General features: G+C 48.7%; 1 long non-coding RNA gene across 1 annotated transcript; it reads right to left on the reverse strand.

Moving 5' to 3' along the window:
* Nucleotides 1-1494: 1494 nt before the first annotated feature.
* LOC112953701 lies at nucleotides 1495-18425 on the reverse strand. Its single transcript, XR_003250603.1, has 2 exons — nucleotides 18369-18425; nucleotides 1495-3779 (listed from the first exon to the last, which is right to left on the reverse strand). It is a non-coding gene; the product is annotated as an uncharacterized LOC112953701 (long non-coding RNA).
* Nucleotides 18426-18806: the final 381 nt, after the last annotated feature.

Genomic DNA, 18806 nt, shown 5'->3' on the forward strand with positions numbered 1-18806 from the left:
CTCATGCAAAAGCTTTGTAGAAAACAGAAATTTGGGGGGAAAAAAAGAGGGGTTGCTAGCACAGACAGAGTGGGGTTGGATATGGGGATTAAACCATGGTGTCCAGGGAGGAACTTAAGGATGGGTGGCCAAAGCCCATGGTGTATCCTGAGCGTGTAGACCCACAGACAGACCACAAAAGCAAAACGTTTGACCCCTCTGAACTCAGCTCTGACTCAGGCAAAAAGGAAGAAAAAAGGCAATTTGGGGATGGCTCTTGTGTTGGACCATGTCGGCGCTGACTTTAGGCCAAGGAAGCAGCATCTGGTGCATTCACTGGTCTTGGCTCCAGCTCATAAAGGCTCTTAAAAAGCCGCTTAGCTTCAAGTATGTGCTTAAGTGCTTTGCTGAATCGGTCCATTAGCGTGTCGACTTGTCTGGGAGCCTCCGTAGAAGCCAACTGCAGTCGCTGGGACCTGGCTGGATGCTCTCAGCAGCTCTCACATGGGACCACGAGGAGCTACCACCTCTCCTGGATGGGGTCTCACAGGCCTTGGGGATGGCAGAGCTGCTGCCTGAGCAGATGTGGAGTTTTGCTCGTTTTCTCTGGCCGTTTTGGTGATGCATTAAGGCAGTTTTTGTAATCAGCTCCATCTTGTCTTTGCAACTGCTCCGCACCATGTGGGAACTCTTGGCTGTGTGAAGCAGAACTCAGCATGTCCTGCCAGAAAGGACTTTAAATGCTTATAGTTTGAGATTGCTTTTCCTCCTAACCGAGGCTCTGAGCCTCAGTGATGCTTTTCCTTTAATTTAATTAGGGGAAGTTTCTTTTCCAAGGAATCCTGCAGAAAGCTCACATCAAAGGGCGGCGATGGCACCCCTGGATGCAGCGGATGTGATTCACGATGGCCCAGGGGCCGGGCTCCTTCTTGGCCCATTGCTGACTGCTTCAGCAGTTGCAGCACCCTGGTTGTCATCCAAGCTCTGAAATTGGGGAACAGCAGCATGAAGTCCAGAAATGGGTCAATGGGACCAAGCACTCATGCCATGCCCATGGTCCTTGTGCCAAAGCACCTACCAAGACACCCTCTTTGTGCAGCATCGGGGCATTTGAGCCCTACTCTTGCTTGAATCCCTACATTGCTCACACGCAACATAGCGCTAAGAGCAGCTGAATTTCTGGTGAACATCAAACTTAGGTGCAGTTTTCTCAGCTCATTAGGAGCCAGGCTCATAAGCCGGTTTCAAAGGAGCTTGCAGCCAAATGAAGTGCTGGGACAAGTTACTTATTTGAAAGCTGGTGTGTGGCACAAGATGGGAGGACTGGCCCACATGCCCCTTCTCTTCAGCTTGCCAAAAAGCAGCAAATATTTTTTCCTTCACTTTCTTTCCATGGAAGGTATAATTCAAATTCTCATGATGTTTGAAAGCTGAGCAAATCCATCCTTCCCCTGAATGACTTAGGTTTCCCCCAGGGGAGAGCAAGGAGAGATTTCATGGGGCTGGATTTGCAGAAGGAACCTCAGCTCCCTGCGTCCAGCGGTGCCACCAGCAGCAGGGCAAATGCAGCACCAAGGTTCCTAAGCTGGGGAGCAGGTCCAAGAGGTTCCTTCAGGAGACCTCTCGAGCAAGGCACTTCTGCTGACTGCAGGGGACCCAGGCGTCCGGCGATGCCCCCAGCTGCTCTGCACAGCTGGGCGCCACAGCCCACAGGCTGCACTGCCTTTTGCTGCCCTCAACGAGCCCGGCATCATCTCCATCCCCCTTTTTCAACTTACAAGTGACTAAGGTGCTTCCTGAACAGAGTTAGGGTTTTGTGTTTGATTTCTCCTTCTCCATTTCTTTTTCATCTCCTGTTGTGGACAGTTGTCCACAAACACAAACCTGCCATTGACACATAGATGCTCAGAAAACACCCAGAAACTCCTTCAGCTCAAGGGGCAGGACCAGCAACCCTCCTCAAAGCCCCCGAGCCCGGAGACTGAACAGACCCTAAGAACTGAATTCCACTAGAAAGGAGGGGCTGAATCCTGCACCAAGGGTCTGCACCAGGATCCCGGCCTGGACAAGAACATCTGAGCCCTTGAAACCTGCCCCAGTCCCAGGGGGAGCACCCGAACCCTGCATATCCCTGCCCAGAGCTTTTATTCCTCCATCCCATGTCCTTCTCAGGCAGCTTTAAGGACTGAAGAGGATGTGGAATGAAGGGAAACTCGTATGAGCTACTCAGTGCAAGCTGAGTTCACCTATGGAGCTGGGGAAGAATTAATGTGGCCACAGCCTCTTGTCCCAGCAGGGGAATTAGGGCAGACTGAGGAGCCTGGCAACACTGACATTGTATTTAAGGCTGACCAAAAAATTTGCTCGACAAATCCAAATATTTCATTGGAAATTTTGTGGCTTTAGGGTTTTTTTTTTTTTAATTACATGATTGAGGGAAATGCTGAAGCTGCTGTTTACACCACCCCCCATCCCAAAATGTGGCAACAGCTTCATTACGAAAAGGTTCAAGGGGAACATTGAAGTTATGTTTAAACCAAAAACTCTAAACAAAAACTTCAGTAAACACCACAAAGGTTCAGAAAACATCCTGGCGTGACCAGATCTGCAGGGTTTTTTTGCTGGGAAAAGCTGCATGGGAAACATTTGTCTGTGTTTATGGAGAGCTGGTGGGAACAGCACGCTCCAACCTTGGCTGGGGCCAGTCCAGGTTGGGGCTGTCCCTGAGACCTGGGTTTTCATCTCCATAGGGATGAGCTACCAAGATCCATAGAAAAAGGGTTTTCTCCTCTCATGGTACCCTGTTCCTGCCCAAACCCATGGGCTGCTCTATCCCTGCCAAGACCAGCCTGGTTGGATGAGCACTCATCCCTTCTCTGACCACAGGAAAGAGCCAGCACCAGCAGAATCATCCTGTATCCGGTGAATTCCCCGTATAAAATAATTCATCTTCAACAGAGCTCCTGCTTTTTACTGTTTAGTAGGACAGACAAAATAAAACAGTTGGGCTGCACCAGCACTCGAGCAGAGCCTTTTTGCCAGGACAAGCAGCTTCTCCGAGCGCACCCATCAAAGCTACCCTTCGTGCTTGCTGCTTCTACAGCAGATGGGACAAATAAAGATTCATAGCAAAAAGAGCTTGTAGACCTTGCACGAACACAGCAACGTCTGCAGGACAAGCCCATTCCAGCGGGGAGCAGGGTGTGCTGAGCTTTCCAGCCACATGCTGGGTAATGGGGAACAGACCCCAAGCTCTGGCTTACTAGCAACAACATACATTGAAATTACGTTCTCAGCATGCAAAGAGCTTGAGAACTTTGCCCCCCAGTTATGGGAACAGCAGGACTGTGTCCCTACTCACAGCTGAAACTTCTGCACAAAAAGGTTGTCATCTGCTAGAGCAAGTGAGGCAGAGCAGGTCGAGAGCATCTCTGGAGCCTCAAAGTCTCTTAAAGCAAAGCTGGACACAGCACCCATAGGAGGGACACGTGTGCCCTGAGCACAGCCTTAAGCTAGAGATGAGCCCGAGATGATAATGCTGCCCTTGGCAGCACCGTGATGGATTTCAGGAGTCACAGGGATGTTTCTTGTTCATGTATCATCCAGCTCCTCCATGGCGAGGTCGCTGAAGCCGGATTTGATTTATTAGCACGTTCATTAGAGCGGAGACTGTTTATACTGGACTTCAGGAAGAAAACCCTTAATGGCAGAGGCAGCTACTGTGGGCTGCGCCGTGCAGGGCCAGGTGGCTCTTCTCCACCAAAGCGGTGGTTTCTGGCACGTCCTTGAGCCGCACAAGCCTGGAGGCAGAAGAAAACATGGGATTCAGCAGCACGGAGCACCCAGGGGAAAGCTGTCCCAGGCTGTTAACAAGAAAATGAGGAGTTATAGGGATCTATGGCCCGGGGGCCAGGCTGCCCCCAGCCCACTCCTGCACATCCCCAAGCAGCCCTGTGTGCTCCTGCAGCTACAACAGCATCCCTGCTTATCTGCATCCTTCCTTCCAGCCTTTCAGAAAGCAGCTGTTTGCTGTAAACCCGCCTGCCCCAGCAAATAGGTTTCTCCATCCTTGCTGAGGACCCAGGACGCTGCTCGCAGCACAGCTTGCCAGGGAGCAGCAGCTCCCCTCATCAAACTGCCCTCCGCGCCGGGGCAAACAACCTGCCCACACAGCGGCAGCGATTCGCAGCATCCAGCCGCGTGTCTCGGGCAGGAAACAGCCGCCCTGCTGCCCACTCTCCCCACGCTCCCAGCGCCGAGCAGCGCAGGATCTGTGAGCATCGAGCAGCCTGGGGAGCAAGGGGCTCATTGTCATGGCACCAGGGAAAGGCCCATTCCAAACCGCCAGAGAGACCCGGGCTTTCGCCAAACCGCCAGAGAGATCCGGGCTTTCGGCAGGGCATTCCCGAGGGTGGAGCATGCTCCCATCCTTATCAGCCCGGCAGATCTTTCCCAGCACTGCCCTGGTGCCAGGGTGTCCCCGGGGCCGCGGGGCGCTCGCCTGGGCGGAGGGAGGATATTTACAGGGGCCGAGCGGAGCCGGCGCTTCCGCGCAGCCCCCGCGGACAATGCGCGCCGGGCGCCGGCCCCCAGCAGCCATTGATACGGGCCCAAGAATGGGAAAATATTGTGTTTAGATTTGTGATAGGCAAAGCAAAACAAGCAGGTTTCCCAAAGGGTTTTGCTCTTCCCTTCCCTGGTGTTTGTGTTCGCGAGGCTGGCGGAGCCGGGAACCTCCCTGCACGCGGTCGGCCCCATGGGGCAGGCGGCCCCCGGGCCAGCGCCGAGCTCCCTAGTCCCAGAGGGGATCATTGAGCTGAAGCCCTAGGGACCTGGAGCACAAAAATACATTTAATCAACCTAAGAGCAGGCAGAGTTCAACACCAAGACCACCACACAACCTGAGAAGCTGAGACAGTGCAAAGCCCAGCTCAAGAGCAGGCAGAGGAAACAGCAACATCCCCCAGCCTCATCCCCAAGAGCCAGACCTAACTTATTCCTGGGCAGGGGGAGCAGATGGGACTCCAGGCACAACCTTCTCAGTTTCACAGAACTGCTTAGGTCAGGTCTTATTTCTGCCCTAAGTTAGGCTTACACCTGCATACACACCTGGAACAGCAGTGGGATTTAACTCTCCCTGGGCTGATGGTTTGATCTTTGGACCAGGGCTCTGTTACTCATTACGCTGGGAACAGACCTTGAGTGAACGCACTGTGAAGGCCACCTTTTCCACATTTGCACCACTTTAATGAAAACCAGGATTTGGCTCCACATCTTAAGAGATAACGCCCTCTGTACTCATGGCCAACCCAGTAATGTCTTCCAGCACTAGGAAACCCTCTCCAAAACCTCAGTATGCCTCCCCTCACAGGTTATCCAGGGATCAAGGTCTTAATGTAGAAAATCTGTAAAACAGACTGGCTGTGCAAGATCTGCATTTAATGGCATAAGGATTTTCTTATCACCAGGCCTGCCTGTTTGGAAGAAAACCTCCATTTGATATCAATTGGCTTAAGAACATTCAACAAGGAGAGGCAGGAGGGGCAGACTCTATCAGTGGGACTTCAATTCTGTAAAAGGCATCAGCAGAGGTATCAGAGCAAACCAATATCAAACTCTGGTCCAGAGAAAGAGTATGAATTAGTGAGAACTGGGTTCCAACCAGCTGCATTTGAAGCCTGTACTCTACTTTCCTCCCCTCACCCTGTTAATTGACTGCAGGCCACCCAGGGTATTACCAAAGATGCATGACAGAAATCTAGTGTATATTTATGTTGGCTCATCTTGCTGTAATCTCCCTCAGGGTATGACCCAACTTTAATAACTCAGCCTTACCCTACGCCTTTCTGGCTTATTTCCTTGTGGGCTTTAACATATACAGTGCTTTTCAGTTTATTCCTACAGTTCTTTTGGAAAAAGAAGAGAGACGGACAGAAGCTGGCTACAAAAATTCATTAAAACCAGTCTTGGAGGCTTTGCTTACACATCCCATCACCAGGGACTCCTACGAGTGTTTATTGGCATGGGTCACTGACCGAGAGTTTCCCCGTGGCCAGTTCCCTTCTTTGGAGAACTGGAAGATGGGAGTGCCCAGCATCTGGTCCACCTTCCACATCCTGGGAACTGTGAGCATTTCCAAGGACAGGCCATTTATCATTTTGACCATTACCAGACTTCACAGAAAAAAAGCAGGAGTTGCAGTAAAGTCAGGTTATATTGTAGGAGGAAATCTGACTGCAAAAGCAAAACCAACATATCTAACAGCTTCAGCTTTCCCAGTGGCTTGCAATCTCTTGCTTTTATTGTTGCTTCCATATTTCTGGTGTTTCTAACCCAAATCTTCAGGTGATATTATTGTCATGCTGCTAGGATGAGCTCAGGAAAAAAGTATCTGATTTTATAAAGTTTTAGATTTGCTATACAGGGATAAGGAGCACCAAAATCTTCAGAAACTGGGTTATTTGGGACACAAAGCAGACATTGTTAGGGAAAGTCAAAAAAATTGTCTTCACCTCAACATCCACAACTGTAAAGTAAGAAAAAAAATCAGCTCCTGAACCAGCTGCACAAATTCACCAAGTTTTGGGATGCTTCTGCTCAACTTCTTCATTGCAAGGGAGAAAAAAAAGATCTTGGATGGCACTGAAGGAAGAAACTACTGCAAAGCCTGAGGGTTTAGAAGTGAACTTTAGGAAGAAAAGGAGCAGAATCCAGACCTCTGTGCTGCACGTGATGTCCTGGCAAGGCACTCCATCACAAACTGGGAGCACCAAGAGGCCCGGGAGTCACATTGCATCAGTTGGAGAAGTCTCACATTTCGGAAGCGGAAGAGTCATAATAGCTGAGTACGAACCGTGCTCAAAGACCTCACAGAACCTCAAGGCTTCATCATATGGTTTAGAGAGATGAGACAAGAAAGATTTATTACCTTCTCCCCACAGTTTATTATGCATTGACATGATTCTTTCCAAATTTCAGTTTCCAATGACTGTTTTTAGTGCTGAAAATAGGAAGTGCAGAATGATGCCAGTTAGTTCTTTTGTGATTTGTTCTCAACTTTGCTTTTCAGCCATTGCCAAGTTGTTCTATATACAGTTATAAAATCTGATCTTTTTTTGTCCAGAATCAGAATTCTGTTCATTTTCAAGAAACTTCACAGTTCTATAAAAAAAACGAAGTAGAGTGACAAAGACCTGCCTGTTTCCTTTGAAATAGGAACAGATTGGGAAAGTAAAAAAAGCTACACCTAAAGCTACTGACTGTGGTTGTGTCACATAATCCCTCAAATTTACCAAGCTCAGTGTTAAAGGAAATTCCCAGTTTCTTTCCCACACTCCTGGAACTTAAATTCTCTCTTCTGATGACTAGGAGCCTTCTTCCAAATCTCGGGATTCCCAAGTATATTTATGGTCAGCTTACAGTCATTTGTTCTCATGCCAACATTGTCCAGTTTAAATAGCTCTTTTTCCTCCTTGATGCTTATTCCTCTGATGTGTTTATTATCCTCATGATATAGTTAAATGAGGATGGTTTATATTCAGAAAACAATGGGCAATATCTAGACATATTCTTTCTTAGTGACAGAAACTAAGTGCTTGTACCAAGCCACTCAAATGGAAAATATGGGATAAACTCAATGCTTGCTGCACCTGCTGGCCATCTCCAAGCAGGTAGCTTGGCAAAAACTGGCTGTTCAGAATAAATTCAGCTTACAAACAAAATAAGAATTGTTCAGTCACTATTAGCTTCTCTGAAAACAGGCACGGAGAAGAGTCAGAATTTTTATCAAGTTACCACTGATAAAAATGATGAAAATCTAATGGCTATCAAAATATCTGGTCAACAAAGCATCAACACTGCTTTAGCAGCTATACTGTCCATGGAAGTGGTCCATACAAATGTATGCTATAAGCATGCCTTGACTCAAACACCACTTAAAAATAAAACATTAGTTTTATATCTGGAAATCAGCCCCTACTCCTGAAGATGAGATTGGGGCTTGGCAGAGTGACGTTATAAAGTGTAACGGCTGGCTATTCAATGTTCAAACAATATTCAGGCTCCAAGACACAATTTTACTAATGTAATGGCATTTCAGCAGGGCAGAAAAGGGCATGTCATCCTGGCAAGAATTAGGATATAAGCATAATGAAAGGTGGCTAAAAAAAAGTCACACAGGTCTGGATATTGACTCCGATCACCTCAAGATGTGAGGATGCTCCTTCCTGAATGTTTTTGCTCAAGCTGAAATTGGAGAGAATTTAGCTTGGCACGGTCATGCTTGGTGCCTTTTGCAGAGATCCTATTGTTCTGCAGCATAATGGGGAAGAGTTTTCTATAGTCCCAGTGGGACTGTATCAAAATCGACATGAGTAATGAAAAGCGTGCTGTGTAATGTGGCTGCCTGCTCTTCACACTGACTCCAGCCAAGAAACACTAAGTTATTCACATTTACTCCCAGTGAACTGGAAAGCCTTTTTATTGAGGCACCACATAAAATTTCAGCTGCCCAAACCAGCCTCATTCTTATTCAGGTCAGCACATTTGACTTCTCTTGCTTGTGTGGTTCCCAGGACAGTTCAGGCCTGTAGGAGCTTCAAGGAGTCATTTTTCCACAACACTGATATCTGGTAGGATGTTGATTTTAGGCAACGTTTTTCTTTAGACATTCAATCAATATCCAACGGGCCAGTCTGGAAAGCAAGCTGGGCAAAGACACAGTATTCTTTAAGTTCTGAATTCTTATCTGTATCCTTCCTCACCTTCGGCATCTTCTAAAGTCCACACACCAAGCTGGAGTTGATTTAAGGAGCTCATGTCTGTCTTTTTGCCAGTAATATTTACTCACAATTGAAGCAAGCATTGCAGGAAGTCAAAAAAATGAGCAGAGAACGATAAATAAATACACTTCAAAGCTGCACATCACCAAGTATAAACCTTCTAATTATATCTTGAATAATCCATTCTGTAGACCGCATTTCTCCAAAACAGTCACTGAAGAATTTGTTCCGAATGTTTACATTGCTAATAGTCACCGCGCTGAACTTGGGGACCAAATTCATGGCAAGTGCTGGAAGACTGAGTAACATCAGAAGCTTGGGGAGGACAGACTCCCATGGGAAAGTATTCGGGACTGATATGAGAAAGACCCTGTTGAGTTTACAGAATTCCAAGTGTTTTGGTTCTACATAGATTTAAAAATAGGAATCCAGGACAGACATGTTAAGAGCTAAGAAAACTCTAGAAGTGACCACCTTGCTAATGGCCAACAAAGCCTTGAAAAGGAACTATTTCCTTTTCCATGGAAACTCTGCCACTGAAAAGCTGGAAAAAGAGAGAGTAATTTGGAAATGCCTCAGACAAACATGCTGCTTCTAGAAATGACTGTAGATAAGACATCTTAGATGAACATCTCAAAGGCTGCCCAAGATGCCTGTGCCAATGGCTGAGTATCTTACAGATGGCCACATTAGCCTCAGCATAGCTAAGCCAAGCTGAACCTTAAGTACTGCCCAACAAAAAGGCACAGTTACAGACAAGCTTGATCTCTTGTTGCTTCATACTACAAGATGGGCCAAGCATTGCACAACAAGCCTGATGCCAAGGACATGTCTCTATACAGTACAAAGGGCAGGCCACCAAGAACATGCCTGTAGTAACTGGTTCCTCTCAGATTTGTGGGTTGGATTGTCAGAAACGTTGGAGAGAAGATCAATGTGGAGTCTGGGGACACGTTGGCACCTGTTTGTAAACGCAGCTAATCCAAAATTAGCAGGGAAGAAGTGGAAGAGTCATTTGTCAGCTCCTGGTCTCCTCAACCATCTTTGAAAAAATGTCACAGATACATTGACACTTCTGCTGTCGATTTAAATAGCAGCCACTGTCCAGATGCAACTGCTGGGTGAGGGGGCAATAAGTAATTTTGGTCTCAGGCTCCTTCTATATCAAATGACTCACCAACATGCCTGAGAAACTCCCTTACACCACAGCCTCCAGTAGCAACCCCACAACAAACACTCGGCCAGGCGTCCAGTCGTCCTTGGGGGTTAGGACCTAATCCCAGCAGCGCTCCGGGAATCAGCGAGCGGGATGGCAGCTCTTCCCAGCTCCCTTCTCCTGCTCACTCAGGGCCATGTTGTTGGACTGGGAGGCAGAGGACATAGAAACCCCAGCCTCACCATGAGGTCATCTGCCCTCCAGTAAAGTCGCTTGGTCTTTTGGTCATAGGGAAAGGAAAACAAGGATAAAAACTTGCTCCCTGGTTTTGCTGGTTAAACCCTGAACTACTTGAACAGAAGGATACCTGGCCTAGGTCCACATGGACCACATATTACACACTATACTGCCTGGACCACCACATGCTGCTCCATTTCTATAGAATAAGCACTTTTGTGGAACCCCACTGGAGCACCAAGTCCACTCCCACAAATGCATGCTCAAAAACCTCTACATTTGTAAAGCAGAGAGGTTTACTCCCAGCAAGCTCCCACAGCCATCCGGTACCTCCTGTCAGCAAAACAAGCTCCTCAGAGCTGCTCTTCAGCCAGTAACTTGGCAGCGCGATCCGCCAAGTCTGCCTTTTTAGCAAGAAAACGCGGAGCTCCTGGGAGTGCCTTGGAAAGGCATTTCCCCTCCACCTCTCCTATCAAGGCGAGGGCAGGAGCCTCCCGCCCGAGCCCGGGGATGGCGGCGCTACCTCCGAAACGTGGGCCGTGGTGCTCGGGCTCCGGGGAGGACACTCCTACATAAACACTTCCAGACAAGAGAAGAGGAGAAACTACAGAGCTTCCTGTGAGCTCATTGCGGTCGGCACGGTGACCCTCGCAGCTGCAGCAGGGCCACCTTCAGCCCCGGGCTGCAGGAGCCGAGGTTGGCCCATCTCGACCCATATCGCTCCAACCGCACGGTCACCTACGAGCAGGTCTCTGCTCCACGTCTGCAGGATCAGACCCTGAATTATTTAAGCTACCTGAGAAAAGATGTTAGAGCACCATGTATTTTCTCTTCATCTGTGATTCTGTTATCAAGTTTGGCTGGATCTCGGGCTTTCTCAGCCACAGCAGGAAAGAAACAGCTGGAGGCACAGATGATGGATAGTCTTTAATGCAAGAGTGAAAAATATTACATAAGTAACTTCAGGACATTGATTCTTACTGGTCCTATGCTATTCGCACAAAAGTTTCAAAATAGCTTTTGCTCTGGTCAGGCCACTATTTTTCTTTTACATAAAAGTGACTGCAGAGCATCACCTACACTTTAACGAGACAAGTTATTTTGATAGAAACCCAGTTGCTGGCATAAACATGTGTGCAGTCCTTAGAATATAACCACAAGGCTAAGGGCTATGACCCTCCTTAGTGTCAGAAAAAAGTTGTCTTTTGTAGGTAAGATGCATTTTATACTTCATTTCATTACTGAACTTCTTCAGCTCTGACTTCCTTTGTAAGATTTGTCTAGATTTGCTTAGAAAACCAATCTGCAAGACTTACTGCTCACTCTGCTTTCTGGGAGACCTTCACCAACCTCTTGCTACCCCCAGGCCCTCCAAGAACAGACCATTCACACAGGCCAATATTATCACTTGAGTATATTTTGGGTGGCCACTTAAGTCACTCGTGTACTTTGTTGATTGCTCCTTCACATGAGTGAAGATCAGTATTTGTGGGGCAGACGCTCAGAGCAGCAGTAGATGCAGCAGCCCATGCCCTGGCAATTTGCATCACTCAAGAGACCACCTAATAAATATATGCGCACAACAACCAGGAGAGCATCTCCTCAGTGCCTGCAGGTCAGAGCCAAGTGCCTCTGATGACAGTCGGCACCGGAGCCTTGGGAAAGAGCGGGCAGGAGCTGCAGTCCAGGATACCCGGCTCCCTATTCTCCCACGTCCGCACACCCCGACGGAGCCGCAGCCCTGCCGCTATCTCCATGCACATTTATCAGGGCGTACAGACCACTTCCTTCCCAAAGCCCTCATTGAAAGCTGTACAATAAACAATTTACCCAATTGGTTTTAGGAAGCCCTCAGCCCTTTTCCTTCCAAAGGGAAACGAAACAGATTTATTTATCAAAGAGGAGTGGGTTGGGCTCTGGGGAACAAGCGAGATGGTCCCACACTCTGGATGGGCATGAGGACTTGGAGCTGGCATACCCGCCCCATGGGGCTGCCAGCCTGCCAGGGTTAAGAGCACCCACCCCTCCAGCACAGGCACCAAAAACCAGCAGGCAGGGGCAGATATTCCCAAACAGGAAGCTCCATTTGCCAATGTCCTGCTATAACGAGCACTGTTTCCAAAAACCACCCACCAGCTCAGGGTCCTCATGTTCTCTGTACCAGGGTCCCAGTGCTATCACAAAAATAAAGCCTCCGTATCAAGTGAGGTAAGAGCAAAGGCTTCCTGAAGCCTTTGGGGCTTGGGGTTACGTGTCACCTCCCTGCCCCGAATGCTCCTCACTGCACAGCTGAGCATCGCTCTGGTTGAGGTGATGAGAATAGCGCAGAGCAGCCACTTGACATCCACCTACAACGCTCACGAGTTCTCAGGCAGTTTTTAAGAGCTTTCAGACAATTTGCTGAACATGGAGCAACCAGAAGCTTTCTGCACTGACAACACCCAACATAGAGCAATTCATATTAAAAAGGCCTTTACTTCTCTTATGAGCGAGATATGTGGGTCTAGAGCGTGTTGGGACGGAAGGAGTTAACCAGGCAGCACCGGACACATTGCAGACAGAGGGGAGAAGTCGTGGACGGATGCAGTGGTAACAGGCATCTATCAAGCAGGAGACTGTTAGCACTCAAAATGCACCCAGAAATCAAGGGTAGAGCACAGGGTTTTTTGCTAGAGTGTTCAAGTAGGAAGCATCACAGCTGGAGCCGGGACAATTCCATCTTGCAAGACTGTTTGTGCTCTCAAGGCAATGAATACTAGCTGGGCAAGCCAAATACAATTAATTCATGGTAAAAGTTGGCAAGAACACTTCCAGCCCCAGATTTCCACCCTTCCCTTCCATCGTGTCACATACTCGGCCTCCAAAATATATATGCTCATTAGGAAAGCAAGCGCAGAGCAGTGCCATGTCCCAGGCTCCGACACAGAGATTCCCAGGACCAGGCGCTTGTTTTGGCTGCCACCAGCTGCTCCCTGGGAAGGGGCAGCAATTCAATTCACAACCACACTTTTAAAGCACTTTGCTGCCTTTCCAGACAAGAAATACTACAGACATCAAGTGTCAAGGGTGCGCATTTAGAGGCGGTGATTAAGCACCTGAAGGTCACGGATGTCCCCCGTATGGAAGGAGAACTTCCTTTTTCTCTCCCCCTCCATCCCTTTCTTGATAGCACAAATTCAAAACAAAGCCAGCTGTTCGTTCTGGAGTGACTTTAGCTCAAATCTCTCCGTTCCTTGCTCAATAACCCTTTCATTATAAGCTTCCTGCTGGGAGGGCCTTTGAGCCAAGGCTTGCTACCGAACACGCAGCACGCTGCCTGCCGGGGCGGCCGCCCCGCCAGCCACAGCCACATCCCTGCCCGATTGCTGCCTCTGACGAAGCAAATCAGAGGGTGGGTATGGCTTTTCTCCCCCGCCCCCCCCTTTTTTTTTTCCTTTGGAAGGAAGAAACAAGCTGTTCTCTATGGGAAACTAAACACATGCTGGAAAGTGCTCCAGCAGCTTGCAGAGGCGGCCAGCAGCAGAGCGGAGCAGCTCTGAGGCTGCCGTTTACCTGCTCATTACAGACATAAGGGGAGCAATTTGCTCACCTGTGAGGTAGCTCCAAAATCTGCAATGGCCTATAGGAAACTCCCAAGATCTATGGTTTACATGAAGGAGACACTTGAATGCAGGCATAAGCCCAGCAGCAAACTCAGAACATCGACAAGCACTTGATTTTCTGGAGGGAAGGCAGAGAACTAAAATTGGTCCAGAGAGCTAGCAGAGTCTGCTGAAGGGGTATATACAACCTACCACGGCTGCAGTCCTTATCTAGAGCACACAAGTCCCTTATTTAATCTGCAAACACAAGGAATGTCCCAAGCTGCCTCTGAGGCCCCTTCTCGGCGCGCTCTGCTCCGGAGCGGCAGCCGCCCGCGGCTCTAGGCGCTCGGCAAACCCGGCCACGCGAGCTGCCCGTGCCGGGCTCCAGGGCAGGCTGTTAACAGGGCACCACGTGCCCACGAAAGCCCGATGCCTCTCGGGCTGCGAGCACCAAACCCTTCACATTTCAAGTGCCTCTAATGCAGCTCTTGCTCCCACACCGCCACAGCCAAAGTCTGTGACCTTTTGGCAGCTTTGGAGCAGCCACACCAGTTACTGTGTTTGCAGATTTGTCAGCAATTGTCCTGCTCCCCGGGGCTGCACCCCAGCAAGGACACGGGCAGCCCTCCTCCCTCCCCAGCACACGCACCCAGCACATCAACGGGAGCAGGACACCCAGCACAGTTCTCCCCCAGGACGAGTTATGCTCTGGTTCCTTCTGCACCTTCGCTCCCCAAGGTTTGGTTTTCTCCCCTCAGCCCCTGGGTTGTCATGTATTTATTTGCTTGGCATGGGGACAGGTGACACCTGATGGGGCCAGGGCAGCCAGCAGGACATTCGACTCCTCAGGGGGTCACAACCCAGACCCTCTTGCTGACGAGACCCTCTCGCTGCCTAGACCACACAGGTGGCTGCTTGTTTTAACACTAGTGTCCAAACAAAAAGTCCTACTGCTCTTTCACTGATAGGGAGAAGTGAAAAAATCTTCCCCACAGAGTGAAATTAAATGTTTTAAATCATAGGGAAAAACATTACAATTACGGATTTGCAAGCAATTGCAAGGACACGATGCTGCACCAGAGCCACACCACCACCCTGGGGACAGGGTGCTCAGATATTTCCAGTGACTGTCGGTAGCCCCCAGGGCTCTGCTTCCCACTCTCGGGGAGGTCATTGCACCCCAACCCCAGGTGCTCTCAGCTGAGCCACCCTGCTACGCTCTTCCTGGGATTTCTCCCACTAACTCCTTCCGTTTGCCAACGGCCTGAGTCAAATCGCATCTTTGGAGCTAAAGCACATCCAGAAAGTTTCAGAGCAATAGAAAAGTCTGCTTAATCCCATGCCTTAGAGGCAGGAGTGTTGTTAAACAAGCTGGTAATGTGCTAATGCAGGGAAATGCCTTTTTTTCCAGCAGGCCTTAGTTCCAGAGGAGTGTTGCTGAACACGACCAGGAAAACAAGCCAGTGGTGCAGAGGCTCTGCACGCTCGTGACGACATTCCTGTCCCGGGGCTGCCACCGCGGTGCTCTCGGACAACCCGGCATATGGAAATCATAGCGCTCGCTCAGCAGCTGTGTTTTTTGGAAGTGACTTCATATTTTTGGATGCTGCCTACCCCATGGAATCTAACATCTTCAACAGCAAATAAAGCTCTTCCTTTCATCGCATGCCACGTTTCCTCCATGCAATAAAGGTGGCAGAGGATTTTTAACTCTCCAGTGACTCCTTTTTACCTCTTTCCCTTCAAGTGCAGGGGCTGAAAATGCATTTGCGAACTCCTGGCATTCCCAGCACAGGGATTTGCACAAGCCTGGAAGGATTTGTCCTCCCACTTGCACCCAGTCTGCACTGACGTGGATCCAGTGACTCACACGACTACTCACTCCTAAGTGAGCCCCTTTCCCAAAGCTACATGTTTCACAATGACAATCCCACCGCTATCCATGTGGCTCTTCGCTATCACCGTGTGCGAGGGCTTGCCTTGGACAAGCCAAAACTCAGGCCTAGCCCCTGCCCCGAGGTCTGCAGGAAGAGCAGAGCTCAGGTCACAGATGCCAACAGCTGCTCCTGCAGCCGCCTGCGATTAAAACACCCATTAGTGTAAAATATCATGAAATAACCATGAACTGCTCCAGGGAACGAGGCCAGGAGCGAGGTGCGGGCCTGGGGCAGACCCTGCTCATGGAAAGGAGCATCGCCAGGAGCAGAGCCTGGCCCAGCACCAGCCCCTGCCTGCACAGCCAGGCAGACATGGCCCTTTATCTGTTGGGGAACATCCTCCACAAATAAAGAGCGAATGTTTTGTCAGAAACAGCAGCCATGTGCACGCATGGCCACAGTGTCTCTGCCGGCCCAACTCCTCAGTCGGCAGCTCTCCCGTAGAAAACAGCCGGGTCTTTGCAAACACCAAGTGGACTTTCACCAAACATCACTAACGAAGTGCAGGGCGGCTGCTCCGAGCCCTCACGCTCAGCGCTGGCCCCAACATTTCCTTTCTTTCCCAGTTTTTTCTTTTCAAGTGTCACGCAAGCGAGACCCAGTGGTCTCCAGCACTTTCCCAGCTCATACACAGCAGATCCAGGGACCATATTTGCCAAGAACCAATACAGAAGCAGTTGATTTAATTATTTTGGAGTAACATTCCAACGCATGTCAGGGTATCCAGCTTGTTTCCATCCTTGCCTGGAGCTGAGACTAACAGCTGATTTCACAGAAGGGGCTGAGGGTCCAGATGCTCAAAATCGTGCCAGCTTCATATGGAGCTTTAAGGATATACTTGCTTTTTAAGGTCCCCAGACAACTTATTTGTGTCTTAAGGCATCTGTGAAAGTGGGAGATGTCCAGGTGTTAGTTATTAACACTCAACACCTTCATGCCAGATAGACAGACCTGAAATAGCAGCATTTTCTCCTCAAAATCTCCATTAAAGACATTCAGTCTCCAGTTTCCCCTACACCAAGAGCACTGCTTAAACCCACTTCTATTAACCAAATTGTGAAGCTCAGCATGTAATCATGGAAAAATGCCAACGTAATGATATACAAAAAAACCCAAAATGTTACAACATTTTTAACTAGCTTAAAATTCAAGGAGGCAAGAAAGCTTTATACAAAAAGATTATGAGCCCCACAAGGCAAATAAGAGTATCTAGCAGATGTGAGGTGATTAATCTCAAATACTTTCCTGACAGTGAGCATTGAGGACTGGGGGGTTCCCACCAGCAACACCCCAACTGCAGCAGTGCTGGCCCAACCAAAGCAACAGCATTTTCTTGTTCACACTCCATCAGACTCAATAAAGCCTCAATAAAAGTCATTGCTTAAGCAAGCACAGAAAAAAAAATACACTAAAACCTTCCTCTATCTACTTAGAGGATACGCAGAACACCCACAGAGGGAACACAAGGCATCACTGAAGGAGCAGGAAAGCACTTGAACAAAAACCATTCTGTTTATCTGCAGGGGTGCACCTGATTTGCAGAAGATTCTGCTCTGACACTTTCAGCAGAGTTTCATTAGCTCCTAAATGGTAAAAACTCAAGCAAAGCAGATCCCTGAAGCACCCATGGGAGCTCAGCAGGCACAGGGACCAGGCAGCAGGAGCAGCATTGACTTCCCTGGGGATCGCTTGTCCACAGGGTCCAACTGCAAAGGCAGCACCTGCAGAGCCCAGCACAGAGGGCCACAGGACAAGGGCCACGACAACAAGCTCATGGAGCAGCAACTTGTACTGCAGGTCAAGAGAAAGCAAATGACACTGTGCAAGGTGCTCTTTTCCACCCACACTTCATGGAACACCATAAGGGATGGCTGGAAAACAGGCCAGTCCTTCCATGGTGCAACCTCCAAGTGCTTTCAGAAAAGTTACCCAAGGTGGTCTCTTTTCTTGGATAAGCCAAGCAGGGAACTGAAAAATGCACATACATATAGATATGTGCATGCATATATATGTATTTGTATGTATGCATGTACACTGTGGTCAGCCAAGAGGAAAGCAAACAAGGATGGCCAGCAGGGTGTTTCTTGGCTATCTAAGGTACTAGCAGATCCCATGGGCAGCTTTTTCCTGTGTTAAAGCAACGCAGTGAAATAAAGGTCAGGAGGGAATCGGGCTCTGCTGCTTCCCACAGGCAGGTAGGTGGCTGGGGCACAGCAGCAGCCCCCAGCATGGGATGCTGCAGCAATCCAGGTCAGGAGATGCCAGGATTGTTGGGACATTCCAGCCTTTCATCCAGAAAGCTAGACCCAGCTACATGACCCAGGCAACCCATGGGATAACCTGCTTAACCTCAAAGCTAGGCTCACCAGCTATTCTGTGCATTTGCTGTGATAACAGGAAACCTCCTATCAGAGGAAAAACAAATACGCTGATTAGCTCAATCCTAAAGCACACAATGAGCTCAAAGACCACCAAAATGGATGATTGCTTGAGTTTAACGAGAAGAGACCCAAGCTCCCTCCAGATCCACCTACATGCAAACTCAATACAGACATGCACAGAGCACACCTTGACTTTACTAGTGCTCCTTCCTAAACTGAAATTAAAACCAAATGACTCAAACATAGCAAGAACTTCATAGAATGAGCTTCCTTCAGAGAGAGGAAGGAAAACAGAAAATCTTGGTCTTACCAACCTGTATATTCCAGGGGCAGGAGAAGCCTCGAGTCCAGCATGAGCCTGGGCTAACTTGCAAATAGCTCCACCAGCCCCTTGAGCTCATTATAACTCCCCTGAGGTGGCCAGCAGCTGCACATAATTGAGTTAATCAACTGAGAGTCTAATCACTTTCATTCAAAGAAGAACAAAGAAAGTGGTGCTTGTGATTATAAAAGTGCCTTTAAAAATAGTAGCATTTCTTGAAGGGGGAATATTAAGGGTTTTTTTTTTTTTTTTCCTTCTCTCTCCCCTACATAGAACTCAGAGCTTTTTCTCTGGGACAGAGTCAGAAGCAGCTTTACCCTTAGCTGTGTTCTGCCTGTTGCTTTCTTAGTCTTCCATGTGAAGTCTGCAAAATACCTACAAATACCCTGCAGGATGTCCGAGGTCCCAAGCATATTATAACTTGCAGTGG

Source organism: Nothoprocta perdicaria, unplaced genomic scaffold, assembly GCF_003342845.1.
Source record: "Nothoprocta perdicaria isolate Ctin4 unplaced genomic scaffold, notPer1 scaffold_46, whole genome shotgun sequence".
NCBI classification, from domain to species: domain Eukaryota; kingdom Metazoa; phylum Chordata; class Aves; order Tinamiformes; family Tinamidae; genus Nothoprocta; species Nothoprocta perdicaria.